Genomic DNA, 18951 nt, shown 5'->3' on the forward strand with positions numbered 1-18951 from the left:
AAGAAGAGAAAAAAACAACAACATAATAATAATAATAACAAAGACAAATACCTTAGGAATGAGAACCCAGGTTCGAAATTTCCCCAAGACACCTGATGAAGGCTGGAGGGTGTATCAGCCGAAATGTTGTGTTAACAACAAGCAAGATGAGGACAAATATTTGTCAAATGTAAATAATGTACATAAGTCGTCATCTCTTAAATATAGAACTGTATTATCAATTAATTGTTCTTAATTTTGTAATAGCTATTTTACAGTAAAACTATTAGTTTATATGTAGAAATGTCTATTAATTCGTAAAAATATACATGTGCCTTTAATTAAATATCTAGTATTTGTAATAATGATGAAAGGTTGATATTTATATTTGTCATTCAATTATATATATTGTTTGCTTTTTTTGTTTTGTTACTAGCAAGGGTAAAGGCATAATAATGTTTTTAAGAAAGTTGCTTTTCAGTTACAAGTCCCATAGGTTCTAGGCTCATTTTACTGGCTGGCAACAACTTAGCCAGAAACAACAGAATATTCCCTCAAAGGATTCTTGCACCTGTACAACAACTCATTCAGTCATGACATAATCTTTTAAAGTATATTTGGAAATTAAAATATAAAGGAGAAGCTACCAGTATTTCTTGGCAGATGTTATTCAAAATATAGACATTTATGAATTCAGCAAGGGACTCTACATCATTTGCTGCCCTATGTTCAATATTTTGATTTGGCAACGATTTTCAACTTGACAAAATGTTCCCAAATTCTTCCTTGGGTAACTATATACTTATAAGACCACATAAATGCTTTCTCCATTTGTAGACATTAAACATAAACACAGAATGTCACCAATGAATAGAATATACATGAAAGTGATCAGAAGCATTCCACTGCAACCCAGGAAAGTCTGCTTCTAAAACACCCATCAAAAGGACTGAAATAGGGATAAAACATTGATGATAAAAAACTAGATTCCTCCAGAGCAGATAACAAAACCACATAATAGGAAATTAGTTCAAAATTCAAAACCTCTCAATATTTTCGTTGCCAAAATTAGAGCATGTTGTATTGTACCTTCTCCATCAAAAAACACACATAATAATAATAATAATAATAATAATAATAATAATAATAATAATAATAATAATAATAATAATAATAATAAACAATGACTTCATACACAAGTTATACTCAGATTTATTTTTCAAATTTTATTCAAATTTGCAGACAAAACAATGAATTTGTGTGATGTAATTAATGATACTTACAATAACTTCCTGTAGAATAACAATAAAATCTGACAAATCAAGGAGAAGCAACACATAGAGTGAAATCACTCCAGAAGTGCAACAATCACCCACAAAACATAACCTTCAAGACACATACCATGCCCCTAAATAGATCTCTGCTTATTGAAGAACCACAAACATATATGTCTCTAATCTTATCCAAATTTAATCTCATTACTACTGCCAGATGTGACTTTAGTAGTGTTAGTAAAATGATAAAATAATATGTTCGACTTTTATTTTCTAAATTCTCTAAATAAATACATACTAAATCAATCTACTAAATTTATTAATGAGAAATCATTAAGTAATAATTATATTAATAGTATAGATTCTTTAGATAATTAAACATCCTTACAAATATAATATAAATAAATGATAGATACAAATCTAACACAAATCTAATAATATTCGTATAAATTTCAAACTACACAAGTCAACTTAATATATTTACTGTACAATGTCTATACTCAATACAAATTTAATTTGTAATCACTTGATAACCTTTTATTTTTCTGATATTTTTATTTATATTTAATTAGAGTAAATGTTGACTCAAGGAAGTAGACCAGTTTGAATCAGTAGAATACTACCGTGTCAACCACCAAGTTGTTCAAAGACATCAAAAATAAATATAAATATGAATTTATCCTATTCAGTATCTTTGATTTTTATCCACATATCTTCTAGAAGTTCCTTCTAAAATTTCCCCCATTATGTTAGATTACACATAAATATAAACACAAAATGACCCATAAATTATTATGCATACCAGGATATCCCTCCTAATTAACAATGATATAAGCAGGTTTAAGGATAGAAGGTATGGTTCTAATGTCATTGCAGAGAGTATTTATGAATTTGTATAATGTGAAGTAGTGTACTTGTTTCTAGCAAGTATAATACCTCACAAGATGATAGCATCTTGATTTCAAACAGTGTGAGCAGATGTATAGTAGTCGTTTTCAGAAGAGGAATTACAATATTCAACAAACTTGGCCTGAAATTAACAGATGAAGATACCTTTACAAAAGTAAACTTCTTGCATATCATGCATTAACTAAACTGGAAATCATACAAGCTCTTAACCATCTACCAAACATGATAAAGCATATACCAATGATCAACAACAAGGGAATAATTGTATAATCTTTAAATGAGCCCACCTTCAGTAATGCTGCATAGTATCACATTGAGGTACTATCACAAAGCCAATAATAATAAGGAATTAACCACTTGCCATCATCACTTTGCACCAACCCTAAAATTTACTGGGAAGGTAACTTTTTACCTACCATACAATGTTGATGAAAAAGTTAGTGTTGCAAAATATTTCACCTCTCAAACCTAATACCATTTCTTGAAAGCCATACATATGCAATAAATACAACATTAAGGTAAACCTACAGCTGAAGGAAAAATATGTGTTATTAAGGCCCAACACACAAATAATGCAAGCAGAGACAATGTAAAATTTCTATAATAAAAAGTTCAGCTCCCTGAAGTGCAAATGCCTAGAGAAATGCATTGCATACTCTACTAATGTTTCCCTTCACCCAGTAAGACATCAACAAGTTTCATTGGGCTTACTGAGCATTCTTTCAAATGTTGCCTACAACAGCACATTAGCATATTCTGTCATTACTACTTCAAAAACAACAGAACATTTAAGACACATTTGAAAATGAAGACAAAAGGAAGAGACTACAAGCATCATGTAGACAGAGTTACATAAGGGAAAGCAACTTATGTCTTACAGAGAAACGCCACATTAATTACCATGCTACCTCAATCATTAACAAAAAAAAGCGAACCGATTTCTATGCCTCAGTACATGGTTTAATTTTTCATCTCTTTTAAAATAACACTCCCACGCTGCATGTCAGATGATAGCTGATGATTTATATTGATTACAATTCTCCCATTTCCTACCTGCAGATGTATACGGTCAACCAAGTGGTCGTTCAAATGTGTAAACCCTATTTTTTCCACACATGCACTTGTACACGTATGTGAGTGTGTATAGAAAAGGAAAAACAAACATAGAAGGTTGTTTTAAAATATGTTTAGTTACACCTTCTTAAGTATGCTTCAGTAGCATAAGGTGATTATAAGTTACACAGTGCAAAACTACAAATTATGTAGTACACATTCGCTGCCATGTCATCAGAGACATTTAATTATAAAACATAATACTTTGAGGGAGTATATGTGACAGTGGTGGTAGCAATCAAAGAACGGCCCACGACTGTAATGAATAAGTTATGGAAGGATTCTATATAACAGGTGGGCAAGGAAGAAATTTTACATATGCCAGACAATAACGAAGTAAATATGAGGAAGAGTATTATCTATACATCTACAAAACAGATGTGACAGTTATCACTTTATGCCATTGAAACGTATGTAAGATAGTTTAAGCCTTTTAAAGACAAACTCTCATATTTTTTTTTCCTAAATATAATATGTGGAACGTTCAAACTTGGGTTTAACAACGAGATATAAAATTGCAATACACGAATGGAAATTCACATGAAGTTCTTGATATTGTAATTTGTCAAGCAATTTGAAGTTTAAATTACACTACGAATATATGTATTTATGAATATCTGCATTTATATAAGTATGCATATCTGTCTCTCCCTATCCCAATAAATATATATGCATACATGTGCCTGAACACGTATATGCATAAGAGAGGGAGAGAGACCAGGTTGATAGAGTGTGTGTCAATTTATTTTGTGTACAAAACTATTCAGGAGCTCAATACAATTTCATGTCAGCAGCATGAATTTTGATTTACGCAAGATAACTGGAGTATAGCTCTAAACTATTGCTTAACCCATCAGTCACTCAGATATGTCAGAAGGTTTGGAACAGAAGCTTTTTACCTACTTAAAATCATTTTCAAATCTACTGAAACTTTACAGGTGACCAGACTGTGCATCAAATGAAACCCATGCAATTCCCGTTTATCTTTTACAAATTATATAATGATTATTTTACCTTTGCCAGTGAAACTGATTTCAAATTGTAATGCTTATGAAAACTCAAATGTATCTTCTTTTTTATGATTCCTCATGTGCAAAAAAAAAAAAAATGGATGGTTACAGTTTGTTTGATAGTTGACATGAAGATCTGATGGAGCTGAAATTCTAGGTGTAAGTGTGATAGCAAATTGTAAACACTCTTTGAGAAACAAATTTAATTCCTTAAAACTAAGACAGTATTAAAGAGATTGTGAGAATTCCCCCACTACATGAATGGTTATCATCTTGATTGACTCAGAAAAGGTTTTATAGAAACTTGCAAAACATTTAATCTAAAGATTATTGTCAAAACTAATATAACTATTGTAAACATACTAGACTTAACTTTAGGCTTAAAGACAGGCAAATACCATCATAGAGAAACCCTAATGAAAATTAGATTCCAATAATATACATTTTCCCCACTCTCTCATGTAGTTATAAAGATATCAATCAGTAACCTTAGTAAACAAATTTCCAATATATCTTCAGATAACAAATTCTTTAACAGTGTTGTAGATTATTACAATGCTCTTATAAGAGAATGGATTCAAAGAAAAATACATCCATCATAACAATATAAAGACAAGATGAATATAAACAGAAAGATTATTCTGTTGACCCTCCACCTTCCCTTCAGTTTAAATGTGACATCTTATATTATCGCAAGTTTAAGTATTTTATAAGTAAACACTGCCTCCACAATCTTATAAAAAAATTCTTCAATAAAAATGACTTCGAAGTCAATTATAGTCATACTAAAAATTTGTTTAAGGCGAGGCATAACTGCGAAAATAGGTGTTGTTAAGAAGCATCATGTCTGAACAGAGATGCAGACAAGCTGATGTCACAATAAGGTTATCGATCGGCACCATTCTAATAGAAAATGCAACTCTGACCAGAGCAAAATTTATACAAGACAACTCGGTTTACTCAGAACTTGGCAACTGAAGAGGCAAGTCCATACAATCAAACTGCATCGTAGGGTGCTGGACGAATGGTCCTGTAAAGATGCTTGGGATTTGGGTCAGTGTGGACCTTCAGGTAGATGGAAACTTAAATGCGATTATGAGCAGAGTAGTCAGCCACCCCAAGAAATAGACAAAGAAAACCAATCCTCAAATTGTCCGGCAGTGATGATGAACATATAATTTGCCCTGTCATATATTCTTTTCTTTTCTGCTCTAACCACAAGGCCAGAAATTTTAGGGGAGGAGGTCAGTCAGTTAGACAGGTACTTAATTTATCATCCCTGAAAGGTAAAGTCGACCTTCATGGAATTTGAACTCAGAACATAAAGACAGACGAAATGCCACTAAGCATTTTGACTGGCATGCTAACGTTTCTGCCAACTTGCCACCTTGCTTCTGTCATATATTATGACCTGACTATCGTACCTTGCCCTGTTTCACGTCTAGTCAGGTTAGAATGCCTGCACTTCCACTTCTTGTGAAAGCAAGCCATTTCACTGCTGTCAACATCTGAGCTTATTGTTGCTATTAATGTGCAGGCACATGCTGAGGCAGTGGAATCTACAAAGATTCCTTAACAGTGAGCAGGTGTAGTCAGCTTTTGTTCAGCATCCTTTTATGCAGGTCTTTCCCTGATAGAGTTTTTCTATTACACACTCAAATTAATACAAAGACTAGGCATCTGTTGTTAGGCACTCACAGCCCTCTACTAGTTGGGTAATGATGTCAGTGGAACTTCTTTGCTGGTGCTCTATAGAGAACTAGTGGTGGGGAAGAATGACAACTTTCTCATGGTGTTGATATAACTCATCCAGCACACCTGTTCTAGAGAACTTTCAGCCCAAGAATTATAGATAACGTCCATAACTCCCTGACTTAGCAGTCCTACTGGTTGATATTGTCACTTCAAGATAACCCTTCCAAGCACTTAAGTGCTGTCATCCAGATGTCTCTGGTATGTACACAGAGTATCAAAATCATATTGCACAAACTGTCAGAATCTTAGCATTGCTATCATGTGGAATTTTGTGGAATAATTATTGTTTATCAATCAAGTCCATTTTGAAAAATTGACCTATCACATTCTTTTGGTTGAGATGTGATGGTGGTGGTAGTGGTTGTGTATCAAAATGTCTATTTATTTTGAATTACTACTTATTCAAATAATGTTTTGTATGTTAAGCAATATGCCTACAAATGCACAATGCATGGATACATGTGTGACAAGAGACAGTGGGAAGTGATTGGTCAATTGTTGTAATAAACTGTAGTTATCTCATTATTATGTGTCATCACAGCTGTGAGGCACTAGGTCTCTCAATTTGAAGAGGATGAACCTTAACCTGGATCCAGCTGACCCAGAGTTAAAGGAATGAATAGCTCTGCTGATGTGCTGATCTGAAGTAGGACACCAGCTGTGTTAGTATTAACTCTGTACTTTAGTATGTATTATAAAGATAAGCTAGTTATTTAAGAGAAGCCAGAAAGGTCACTTAGAACCTAAGAAAATAAACTTCAATAGAAAAACAATGCGGAAAACAAGGCTGAACTACAACAATGGAAGAGCAAATCAAGATCCACCATAAAAGAATTGAAAAGTTAGGTAGATCTCAGTGAGATTTTCTATTACACACTCATTTTTGTTTCCATGTGACATCAACATCACCACCACCATCCTCCTTCTCCTCTTCCTCCCCATAATCATTATCATCATCATCATTGTTTAATATCTGCCTTCCATGCTGGTATAGCTTGGACGGTCTGATAGGCACTAGCCAGGCGAAAGACTACATCAAGCTTGTCTCTATTTTGGCATGGTTTTTATGGCTGAAAGCCCTTCCTAACACCAACTACCCAACAGAGTGGACTGAGTGCTTTTTGCATGGCTCCAGCACAAGTGAGGTCAGTTTTGGCATGGTTTTTACAGTTGGATGTCCTTCCAAATGTCAACCACTTTACAGTGTAGACTGAATATTTTATATGTAGCACCAGCATAGGCAAGGTCACCAAATAACTTGTAAGACAAGGAATCTTTGAGAGGAGAAGGGGAATTGGAGGAGGTGAACTTATATCAGATAATGAAAGGTTATGCATATTAGCTGTGTTGTGACATAACTTTTACACAATCTTGCATACTCAACCATTTGTCATTGTGTGTGTGTGTGTGTGAGAGAGAGAGAGTGACTACGAGCTTAGGGCAAGTTTCAGTATATAGGTTACATGAGGTGTCTGACATCTATTGTTTTAATAAATAACACATAACTTATATAGCAGCAGCTTCATACAGTAGTTCACATGTACCAACAGAGAATATTTTTAATGTCTATTTTCATAAGATTGAAGTACAGAAAATGTGGAAGGATCATTTGAGCCAGAACAACTGAAAGACTTTGTTACAAGTATAGCAGTATTCAATATTCAAAACCTTGTCCATTCAGTAACAAGGAAAGGCCATTGCTTATCAGTCTCCATAGTTGGTAATGATGGTCTTTATCAAGTGATCTTGGCTCATATTCCAGCCAATCATTGTTCTGGTGCATTTGTGTAGTGTTAAGATTAATGAAAAATTCCATGCAACTTGGTATTCAGCATAACAGTTTTATGTAACATAATCAATCCACAAATAAACATGTTAATAAGTGATAAGTATTATAATTGGTTTTATTTAAGAGCAGCACACAGCCAGACCAAAATAATCCAGCTCCCAGCTAATCATTTCTACATGAGATGTGAAGATGAGTAACCATGAGAATATAGTCTATGTATGTTCAGATATTATGCTGCACAGTGAATTTTGAATACAGAATACAGCTTGGACAACAGAAACGTGTTAAACTTAGAGAATGAGGGATGTCTCAGAGAGAGCAAGATATATGATTTTTGTGTCATTAAGAGATGGTTGATGTTATCAAGACTGAATCATATCCAAAGTTGTTGGTCTTAATGATGAGTAATAGAAGTAGTTTTCAATTTTGTTATAAATTGGTGATGTGGCATTTCCTGTAAAATGTCTTCATTATCTACCAAGAAATAATATTTGAAAGGAATTATTTTTGAACAGAAATAAGAGTTAACTGTTTGTTTTGTTCTTTCTTTCTTTTTTTTTTTCCTATATGGTCGTCAAGATGAATATGACAGGTAATATTTTGCAGAATAAATAAAGGTGAGATAAGCATAAATAAAAATATAAAAAGAAAACAGTTAATTATAAAATAAAACACCTAAAACGAAGATAAAAAAATAATGGCTGATAAAGAGAAATTACAAAATTACAGCTAGTGACAACAGGAGAAAAAATATGAACATAGGTGAGAAGCAAGTGAAATAAAAATAATGTGGAGAAAATTATAAATTGAGAGAAAGAAATTTGAAGATTAAAATTCGAATGATGGAGGGAAAATAACAGGAGCGATAATGCAAGTTAAAAATTATTCTGTGCTATGTTACTTGAGGCATTGCTTCCAGTCATTAAGATTTTCATGATAAATTACAGTTGACAGTTTCTTTCTTTTGTTGCTTCTAAATAAACAGATTTTTTTAATATATCCATCCAATTGATGTATTTTATGTATTTTAACCATTTTCAGCTAAATGAATTCAGTAAAATTATTCATCTTGTATGTTCTTAACTTATATATTTTGTGTGTGTGTGTGTGTGTTTAAGTGTGAGTATGTGTGCACAATGAGGTTTTTTGTAAATATCAGCATATTTAAATATTATTTGTTTCTTTAATGGTCAGCTGAAATGAATGTTTTCAAGTGTCCATAGATATGTATTTGAGATGTTTATTTTTGAATTACTTAAATGTAATATGTTATACTTAAACTTTATAACAAGGTGTGTGCTATGGAAATTCATAATGATTTACATAATGTATTTATTAAGATTAAGATGTGAGGATAAGATAGAAGCTTAGATACGTAACATTTCTAGCTATCAAAGCATCACAATCATAGAGTTAAAAGCATGAATAAATTTTGTGTAGTCCAAGCATATTTCCTTGTTCATTGTAAGTAACTACATGAAATCTTATAGTTCAGGCTAAGTTTGATAAAAAATAACAATGAATAAAATTTTATAAATATTCTTTTTCGCCTTCTTAGGTCTGTTGGTACCTTTGAGTGGTACATCAGGCAGTCAGTTATCACAAATATCTCCATCTCTGGCCAACCAATATGCTTCTTCGCAGGTGGTGTTCAGTCTGTGTAAGTTTTCTTTGAAGGCACTACGCTGTGTTTTCCTTGGTCGACCTCTTTTTTTCATACCTTCTAATTGCATCCAGTTATTTTGGCAAGCCTCTCCTTTGGCAGTCTTAATAAGTGTCCAGCCATTCTCATTCAACATTCAGTTACAATTGCATACAGGGACCTTACTTTTGTTGCTTGGAGCATGGCTTCATTTGTCACTCTGTCTTGATAAGTGATTCTTAGGATCTTTCTGAGGCACAGCTGATGAAATATATGGAGATTAAATATATTCTGATATATTAATTTCAAATTCTGGCACAAGGCCAGCAATACAGGGGAAGGGGTTAAGTTGATTACGTCGACACCAGTGCTCAACTCCGGGTGATTTTATTGACCCTGAAAAGATGAAAGGCAAAGTTGACCTTGGTTGAATTCCAACTCAGAATGTAAAGACAGACAAAATGAACGCTAAACATTTTGCCCAGTATATTAAGGATTCTGCCAGATCATTGTCCTAAATATATTCTTAATGAAAGACAAGCTCAAAGCATAGTTGGACAAGACCCTAAGAGCCAGTCTCTTAAATAGCATCATCCTTTCTGTTCTTTAATATGCAAGTGAGACATGGGCTACTACAAAGAGGGAAGAACATTGATTGGCTACAAAGCAAAGGGTCAGGTAAAGATTCATGCAATATCATTGCAAGAGCATATCTGAAATGAGGTAATTGAAGAATGGTGCGGAGTGAATGACATGATCACAGAATATTGAAAGTACAAGTTCTTCTGAGTCAGACATATCACAAGGTTCACAAACAACAGGTGGACCTGTGCAGTTGCTGAGTGCTAACCAAGAGATCAGTTAAGGTTATTCAGAAGGCCTCCATGATGATTGGAAGATGATTTAGTAAAAGAAGTTGGGTCAAGATGGAAAAGAAGAGAGCAATCATTAAAGAATTGCATGCTCATTGTGATCAGTAATGTGCAACAATATTTGATAGCTTAGTCTATATAGGCGATGTTCATATAGTTTATCTTATTATATTGAAAATGTTAGACAGTAGCACATTTATTAAATTAATAAAAAAAATGGAAGGACTTTAATAGGATTTCATATAAAAAATGAAGCAATTTCATAAGTGTTTAAAACTAGAATTTTGAATGTTTTCTTGCTATCAATATGATTAGTAATGCGAGTTACAAAACCTCATATACTAGAGAGGATGCAAGATGCTGGCTGTATAGTCATAAACAATAATTTCTTACAGAGGTGCAAGGTTTGATGCCTTGTGGGAAAGTATTGGTTAATACCATTGACGCAAGTGCTTGACTGGCACTTTATCTTATCCAACCCCAAATGGCTTGAAGTAAAAGCTGACCTCAGAAGGATTTGAACTCAGAATGTAAAGAGCAAGAAAAGAAAAAAAATTGCATGGCATTTTGTCAGACACACTATCAATGTCGTTGAGGGGAAAATGTGCAGTGAAGTAACTTGTATGGAAAGGAAGTACAAATCCTTTAAGAACAAAATGTACAAATGTTAACAATATGAATTGAAAGAAACTGAATGCTAATGCATGAACATGGTATGCTGTCAGTAATAAGTAATTTCTGTAATCTTCATGATACGAGGAGCTAATATACCAACTAAGGTATAGTCAGATGTGCTTAATAAATAGTTATGTTTACATATTACCATGAGGTAATGTGCAATGTTTTCTCAACCTACACAGCAATACAAGTTTTTTGTATTTGCAAAGGATCTGTAGTAATTAGTAAAGAACAACTTCCTTACAATACTGATGTGCAATGTGAGAGGATTTGGTTGATAGTAACTTAAAGAAGTCTGTTATAAACATATATACATATATGTATGTGTGTTTGTGCTATCTTGTCTTGACATTATGTGATAGTTGCAAATCAGTGTCAGCATCAAACAAGCAGTGTCATTTCTTTCCAATCTTCCATGAAAAACAAGTAAGGTAACATCTGGTTACTTTGCTTGGAAACAAATGAAGCTTGGCAACAAGAAGGGCTTTGAACTATAAAAAAAATCTGCCTTAATTCTGTTTGACCTATGCAAGCATGAAAAAAATGGACATTAAATGAAGATGATGAAAGGACACAAGTAAATTGCAAAAGTGCCATGAACTAAAAGTTGCTGACCAATGAATGAAAGAACCATGGCTACACTAAAATTACAGATAAAGCTACAATATTATGCAGGAATACAATGACAGATAAAGTAAAATGATAAATGTGGGATGAAAAATGTTGCAAATTACTGGTGGAAAGTATTTTCAGCAGATGTTGTCAAAATGTGTTTCAAAAGAATATTAAATATCAGACCAGAGAAATCCCACCTTCTGAAATGATGTGTAAAATGGATGAAAATGAAGATGAAGTAAGCTGTAGAAAAATAATGTTATAATAACTAGTCTTTAATCATTTTACCTGTTCCTGATCATTATTTGTGCTTTTTGAAATAGACCATAAAACAATATAGTTCAGTTATTTTTGTAGAGAATTTTGAGTGGAAAAATACATCTTCAAATCTTAGGTTTCACAATATGTGATGGTGCTATACTTTTACATCGAGTACCTTCATTTCAGGTATAAAAACATCTTTAGTATTTTCTAAAGTTATCTCCTAATGAGAATAAATTTTTCAGCAGGTAATAAAATTTTACAGCTTTCAATCAAATGTGGAATGGAAATATGAATTTCTAATGAAGAGAATTTCACTTTTAATATGTTCAGCATTTTAACTGTATGGTTGGCCGTCATGTGTTATTACAAACTGTTCTTTCACATTCAGCTTTCTTGTTGATCAAGAAACCTCAACTCATGAAACTAAATTGAATCGTTTCTAAAATGATAAGTTCCAATAGATATAGGCACCAAATTTTAGCTACTGTTAGTAGAAATATAACAAATTAAAGCCTAACAAATTAATGTAGCTTTAACTATGCTGCAAACATGTCATCATTCCTCTGTTAATTAGTTTCACTATCAGATTTATGAGTTTTAAGCCTCAACGATTTATAAATAATTGCCCTTCTCAAATGCAATCCTCTTACTAGTTAATAATGTTGCCAGTACACAAACTATTGAGGACAGCACTCTCTTAAATAAACTATTTGGACATTTTTAGTTTTTCTTTACCAATACTTTATCTTGATTTACAACAATTTTATACTCATTTTCCTTTGGTTAAATTTACTTCATTAATTTAAATTGTAGAACAATATACAACACCCAGATCATCTCTACTGCATTGTTTAGACTCCATATATATCAGTATTCTCATCCCAGTATTTGACATAGTGTTTACTTGTATGTTGCCAGTCATATCATATTATTAAATGTTGTTAATCAAGAAAAGTTGTTAAAGATACAACTTTGTAAACTACCAACATATGAATGCATCTGAACTTCAGTGAGCCAAACAGGGAGCCTCAGTGGTATTTTGCAACTTATTAGAAGTGACAACAAATTTTCCATTCTAGTACACTGTTATTATCTTAAATAAAGATGAATTCATTGGATCATGTAGCTCCTGGTGTAGAAAAAGACTGGATCGTCACTTCTGGAAGGCTTTGGCTATGAGTCTGTTCAGTCAGTGTTGATCTGGAGCCTCAGTGTTTCCTATTTCCCCCATAACAGCATGGGTTGAATAGATCTAATGTGAAGCATATTCTACAATTCTTAGTTTCTGAATTTTCATCCCAACCACTGCTAGCCCTTGTTAAATATTTTTTACACAGAAACTCCTTAATTTATATCCTATCAAAATCAGTGTTGCCATCACTTTAGTAAAGTTGGCCTGATAGATTTAAAAGTCAGCACCTCTCTTAGCTACCTTCATCACAATCTTCAATGCAAATTAGCAATATACATCAAATAGATCGCACTTGCTTCATTTCTTTGAAGTTGCCATAAATCTTCTGTTTCTGGTATCCATATCTCCCTACCATGCAACTTCAAATCTGATGAGTATTTCATACAGCCTTCCCTTTATATAGAAAGTTAAACCCTTCATTGTCAACAAAAGCAACGACTTGAACTTCTTCCACTCACTCCAATATCTATAGTTGACATCTATGTTATTTCTTTGAGAAATGCAGAATTACAGTTTCCTTATATAATGATTTTGTAGGTTGTCAATACAGAATCATGAAAGAGTAGGAATAAATACCACAAGGTATTTGTTCCAGTTTTATGTGCTCCAAGTTCAAATCTCATTAGGGGCAATAACATTTTGATGTTGATAAATAAAGTACATATCCAGGATAGTGAATTTTCAGAATTGTTTGAACATCAGAAAATACCTTACAACTATTTGCATTCTGAGTTCCTGGAAAGTAGACTTATTCAGTTGCCTGGTTTAACAACATCACCTAGTTCTTGGCTACCTTTAATGGAGCTCCCTCTATTGCAAGTATTAGGGACATGTCTTCACCTAAAAAATAACTTTCTATCAGTCTTGAAGACTCTGAGAAAAATAGGTTTTAGGGCATTGCCCTCACCTCTATAAAAATGAAATGAAAAATGAAATAGAAAGTTTGCTGGATTCACATCATTAAAACATTTCTTGAAATAAAAACAACCTATCTTGTTCTTTTAAGTAAATCACCAGTTCTCTTGTAGTAAAAAATAGCAGTTAATAATCATATAGAAGAAATTTGAATTGGTTGATATAAGAGAAGGACTGGTAGGCATTCTGTGGTGCAAATAGTATCATGGACACCTAACAAATGACAGATAATGGTTCAAGTTCCTCAGCAGACCTATTTCTTTATGCCAGTTTTGTTTTGTTTTTCTTTGGACTCAGATTAGCGTTTCTCAGTTAATATCACTTTACATTCTGCAAAAGTTGATTTTGCTTTGCATCCTTTCAGGGTTGATAAAATAAGTACTAGTTGGCCAATGTAATCGATCTGCCCACTCCCCTAAAATTGCTGGCCTTGTGCCAAAATTTGAAATCATTATCCCTAAACATTAAACAAAAGGTTACTATACTACTGAATAATAATATTGCATGTCTAAATATTGTTTAATAATATTTTAAACAAATTTGATATGATTATGTATGTAAAATAACAGTGTTTTCCAATGATGCATAACTTTGTTTAGGTGTTAGATGCTATAGATGTCGTGTCTATAATTTGTGTATCTGTATGTGTAATCCAAAGACTGAATGACTTAAAGTTCTCTTATCATCTCAATAAACTAAAAACCCTGTATTTCTACAACTTGAATGTATGTAACAAAATATTGCCAATATAAAACATATTTACATGCTTATTGGAATATATCTACATTTAAATAACAATAATTGTAGATTTCAGTATAGTTAAAATTCTTTTACTGGTAAATCTTTCTTATAGTTTACAACCAAAAAAAGACATATATTCCTGCATAGACAGGCATTCAAACACAAAGATTTCAAGTTTAAGTGATATCAAGTGAACCATTTGATTCTTCTCTTTGAAACTTTCTCATAAGTTGGTACTTTCTTCAGATTTATTACTTGCTTTTCTGTTGAATAATGTAAAGATCAGATCAAATTGACTTAAATCTCTAATTTTTCAACATATTTCTTTGATGTAAACCTGACCTCAGTAGAACTGAGAAATATTAAATGTTTCTCAGAAGACCAGAATTAGCTTCATTAATGTCCTTGTATTGAAACATCTCATAAATTATCTTCACTCTATGACTATCACTTTCTTTGTTTATACCATACAGTAGTCATGAGAGACATGCCATTTATGCAACCATAAAACCCCTCATATCACATTTTATATCTGGACTTCTCTTCACTTAATCCTCTTAAGAAAAGCCATAGTCATTAAGCTTAGACTGAAAAGTTGAGTGTAACCATCACAATATTTCCTATTATTACCTATCTTCCATTTCTACAGAAATATGTAATTCCTAAGTTTATCTATTTCAATACAGACGCACACAAATACGAAGCAATATTCAAAATTCATTGAAAAGAAATGCAAATTACTGAAACTGACAGCATTATATTCTTGATGGAAGCAACAACAGAATAAAATGTATGAATGCAACTCAGTTGCACAGAGGAGTGTATTAACAAAATAATCCACACACACAAAACTCACTTTTCTAAATTATGTCCAGCCATTTATCTTGCTATGTTCATTTCCAATTCCCATACTGCTGTGTGTTTATATTTATATTATCAATTTCCTCTTCCATTATAAAATAGTGTGTATTGTATCTATGCAAGAAATCTATATTTATATTAGCATTCAACACAACAAATCTCTTCATATAACAAGTAAATTATCTGTGGTTCTCAAGTGCTAAGCTTCAGACTGGACAATCATGGGTCAAACCCTGCAACAGCCTTTGTGTCCAGCCCATTGGCAAAATGTATAATACAGTTTAAGTTTACTGACCTAAAAATAGATATCTTCCCAATTTCACAGCTGATAAATTAGCATTAGTAAGTTCATCCAGAAGTATATTTACCCTTTCCTCTGTAAAAACTATTCACTGATATCTGAAAAATTGACAGAAAATGTGTAATGGAAAAAATACTATCAGTTGTGTAGAGCAGTCTTTCTATAGGCTGCAACATCATCCACCTATGCCCTGTGGTCTCTGTAAATGAATAGCTTGCAGGTGATTCAAACTGTCAAAGATTATGATTTTAATAAGTAAGAAAGACAACAGGAGCCCAGTAATAGGAAATAGCCTTACTCAATATGTAGAAAAGGGGTAGGTATACACTCTATACACTGTCTTTGATGTTGGCTGTGGACACACAAGAGATGTAATAGAATCACTGGTAGTCTATCTAAGAATTTAAACTTTATATGTAGCAGATGCACTGGAGCAGTATGTACAAGCACACCTGAAGTTGAGTCTCTTATATGCCTTGATGGCTTATTAGAAGTAGTCGGTAGCTTTTGTTACTGAGGAGATGTTATTAGCAAGGGAGATGGTTAGTTGCAAGAGTAAGAATTGGTTAGAGAAGGTTGTAGCTACAACCACTGCTGACAACAAAAATCCTTTGAAATAGTCACCTTGACAGCAATACACCAGTCTCAGGGTTCCTGCCACTTTTGGAAGCTGGCCTGGAAGTTGTTTTCTGTAAGCAAGTCGAGCACCTGTGATTTGCTCTAGAGCTCAACAAGGGTATTTATAAAATGGTTACCTTTCAGCTGCATTTTTATCTTGGGAAGAGATAGATGTCTGCAGGTGCTAAATCTGGCAAATAGGTTGGGTGCAGAAGTGATACCATGCTGTTTTTGGTGAGAAATACACAAATAAGGAGAGTTCGGTAACATGGTGCATTGTTGTCTTGATGAATTCAGTTCTTCACACTCCACAGTTCCTGTCACTTTCACTGAATGTCCTCTCTCAAACGTTTCAAAACGTCGTAGTAGAACTGTCAATTGATGCTCTGGCCTTAGGGGATGAATTCTTGATGCACAATACCACGGATGTCGATAAAAAAAAACGATGATTATGCTCTTGATTGAGCTGCAGCTCTTTTGTGCACCAGTGTCAATCAAAACATTGCGCATGACCCATTGCCTCATTGTTGTAAGCTTGCCAAAGCATGGTCAATGTCTCTGTAGCAAACTACCCAATTTTAACACAATATTTCACGTTGGCTCTTTGTTTCACTTTCCTGTTCATGATAAAAATCACAGACTACACCATACATGTGATCACAAAAACACAAACTTCACTACTTGCAAAGTAAGTACAGCAATGTCACTCTGCCCACGGCCTCATGAAGGTCACTGCTAGCTCTCATTGCACACACAACCATGTGCTACAATCTGTTGGTGCCCTACAGAACTAGTCTGGGAACTTTTTGATACAATCTCATATGTATGTATGTATGTATGTATGTATGTATGTATGTATATGGAGTAGTGAAAAATAATATCACATTTCATATAATGAGTCCAAATCAGTATAAAACATACTTTGATATAGGTCTTCTTCAGTTGTGCTTTTCATTGTGTTATTATTGAGAACAGAAGATCTTCCTGATTAATACCTATCCAAAATATCAAAGTTACTGTTTTTCAGTTTGGCATTTCTAAACACTCACACCATCAGGATATACAGCAAATATGCTTTCCTTTGCATGTGTTACTTCATTGCCCTTACGTCATTTGTAAAGCAAGCAATGCTGAATATGCAGCTCACTTAAGTCTTTGTCTTCCTAGAGCTATCAGCTAGAGTATATACACACGTATGGCATGTGTCCACTTTAATATTTGGTCATTAGCTCTATGTTGATTGGTTGATTACTAGGTTACCTTTTATTGGTTTACAAGCTATTTGTGGCACAACATCAGACTATTTGCTTGAAAATACAACACATTATTTTACAATAACCTTAACATGTGTATGCATGTGTGTTAAAACTTCAGCAAACCATACAATGCAGAGGAAACATAACATTTAATTTATAATGGAAATTGACTCTTCCATATTACTAGGCCAAAATGTATTAAAAGAATATGGCATAAATTTTAAAATAACATAGTTGTAAGTGAAATATAACTTTTGTGTGTAAACAATAGTTTTAAAATATTTACAGTTGATGAGTATGTTCTGAAAAAATTATGAAGTATTTTAGTTAAATACTGATATTACAGTATAATGTAATATTGTACAAATGTTAATAAATATTCTAAATCTACATATAGGTACACATATATGGCAAGTAAATTAGAGAGAAAACATGAAACCTCTCTCTTGTGTATTCTTTGTCAGTCCAGAAGAGGTTTCACGATATTTTACAGGAACAAAGAAAGAGGTTAGTAACTGTTTACTGAGAGATTTGTAATATTGCTACCCAGACAACTGATTATTAAGCATTTAGAGCTTTTAAAATCTAAGAATAGAACATATGAAACAGTTAATGACAAGTTTGAAATAAGTTGAACACATAATAGGTAATAGATGAAAATCATCATGTTTTTCATTGAGAAGAAACCAGAAAGATATATTAATCTTATTACAAGAAACAATGAAAGATGAAATATATTAAGTTGCAATACAGCATATCCAGTTAAAGCATGATGTTGCAGGGAAGAAATGAAGAAATTAAATAAAGGCAGCTTCCCCAGAGCAATCAAACAGCCATAGGGATGATGAAAAAGAGATTAAGACAATGAATTCAGAAAAGATAACAGGATCTTCAGGCATGGTGAATTGATGAACCATCAGTTGGTGACTGTCTAAATAAAACAACAATCATTACAGATATCTTGCAATGGAGATCATAAATTAAAATATTTCTCTAGAGAGAAGACATAAAATATTATTCATGAACTTAAAATTTATTTATAACATGAGAATTAGAATATTTACATAATGTGCCTTGGTTAATATTGAACAGAGATGATGAAGAGAATTTACAATTACCATGATTTCAACTAGTTTTTCATGCTTCACTGAACTTGTTGAATGTAGA

At 32.9% G+C, this 18951-nt stretch overlaps 1 long non-coding RNA gene across 1 annotated transcript; it reads left to right on the plus strand.

Annotated features, from left to right (window-relative positions):
- The first annotated feature begins 6761 nt into the window (after nt 1-6761).
- LOC128249812 (uncharacterized) lies at nt 6762-18285 on the plus strand. The gene is made up of 3 exons (XR_008265934.1): nt 6762-6881; nt 9388-9489; nt 18182-18285. It is a non-coding gene; the product is annotated as an uncharacterized LOC128249812 (long non-coding RNA).
- Nucleotides 18286-18951: the final 666 nt, after the last annotated feature.

Source organism: Octopus bimaculoides, chromosome 1 (genome assembly GCF_001194135.2).
Source record: "Octopus bimaculoides isolate UCB-OBI-ISO-001 chromosome 1, ASM119413v2, whole genome shotgun sequence".
Lineage (NCBI taxonomy): Eukaryota > Metazoa > Mollusca > Cephalopoda > Octopoda > Octopodidae > Octopus > Octopus bimaculoides.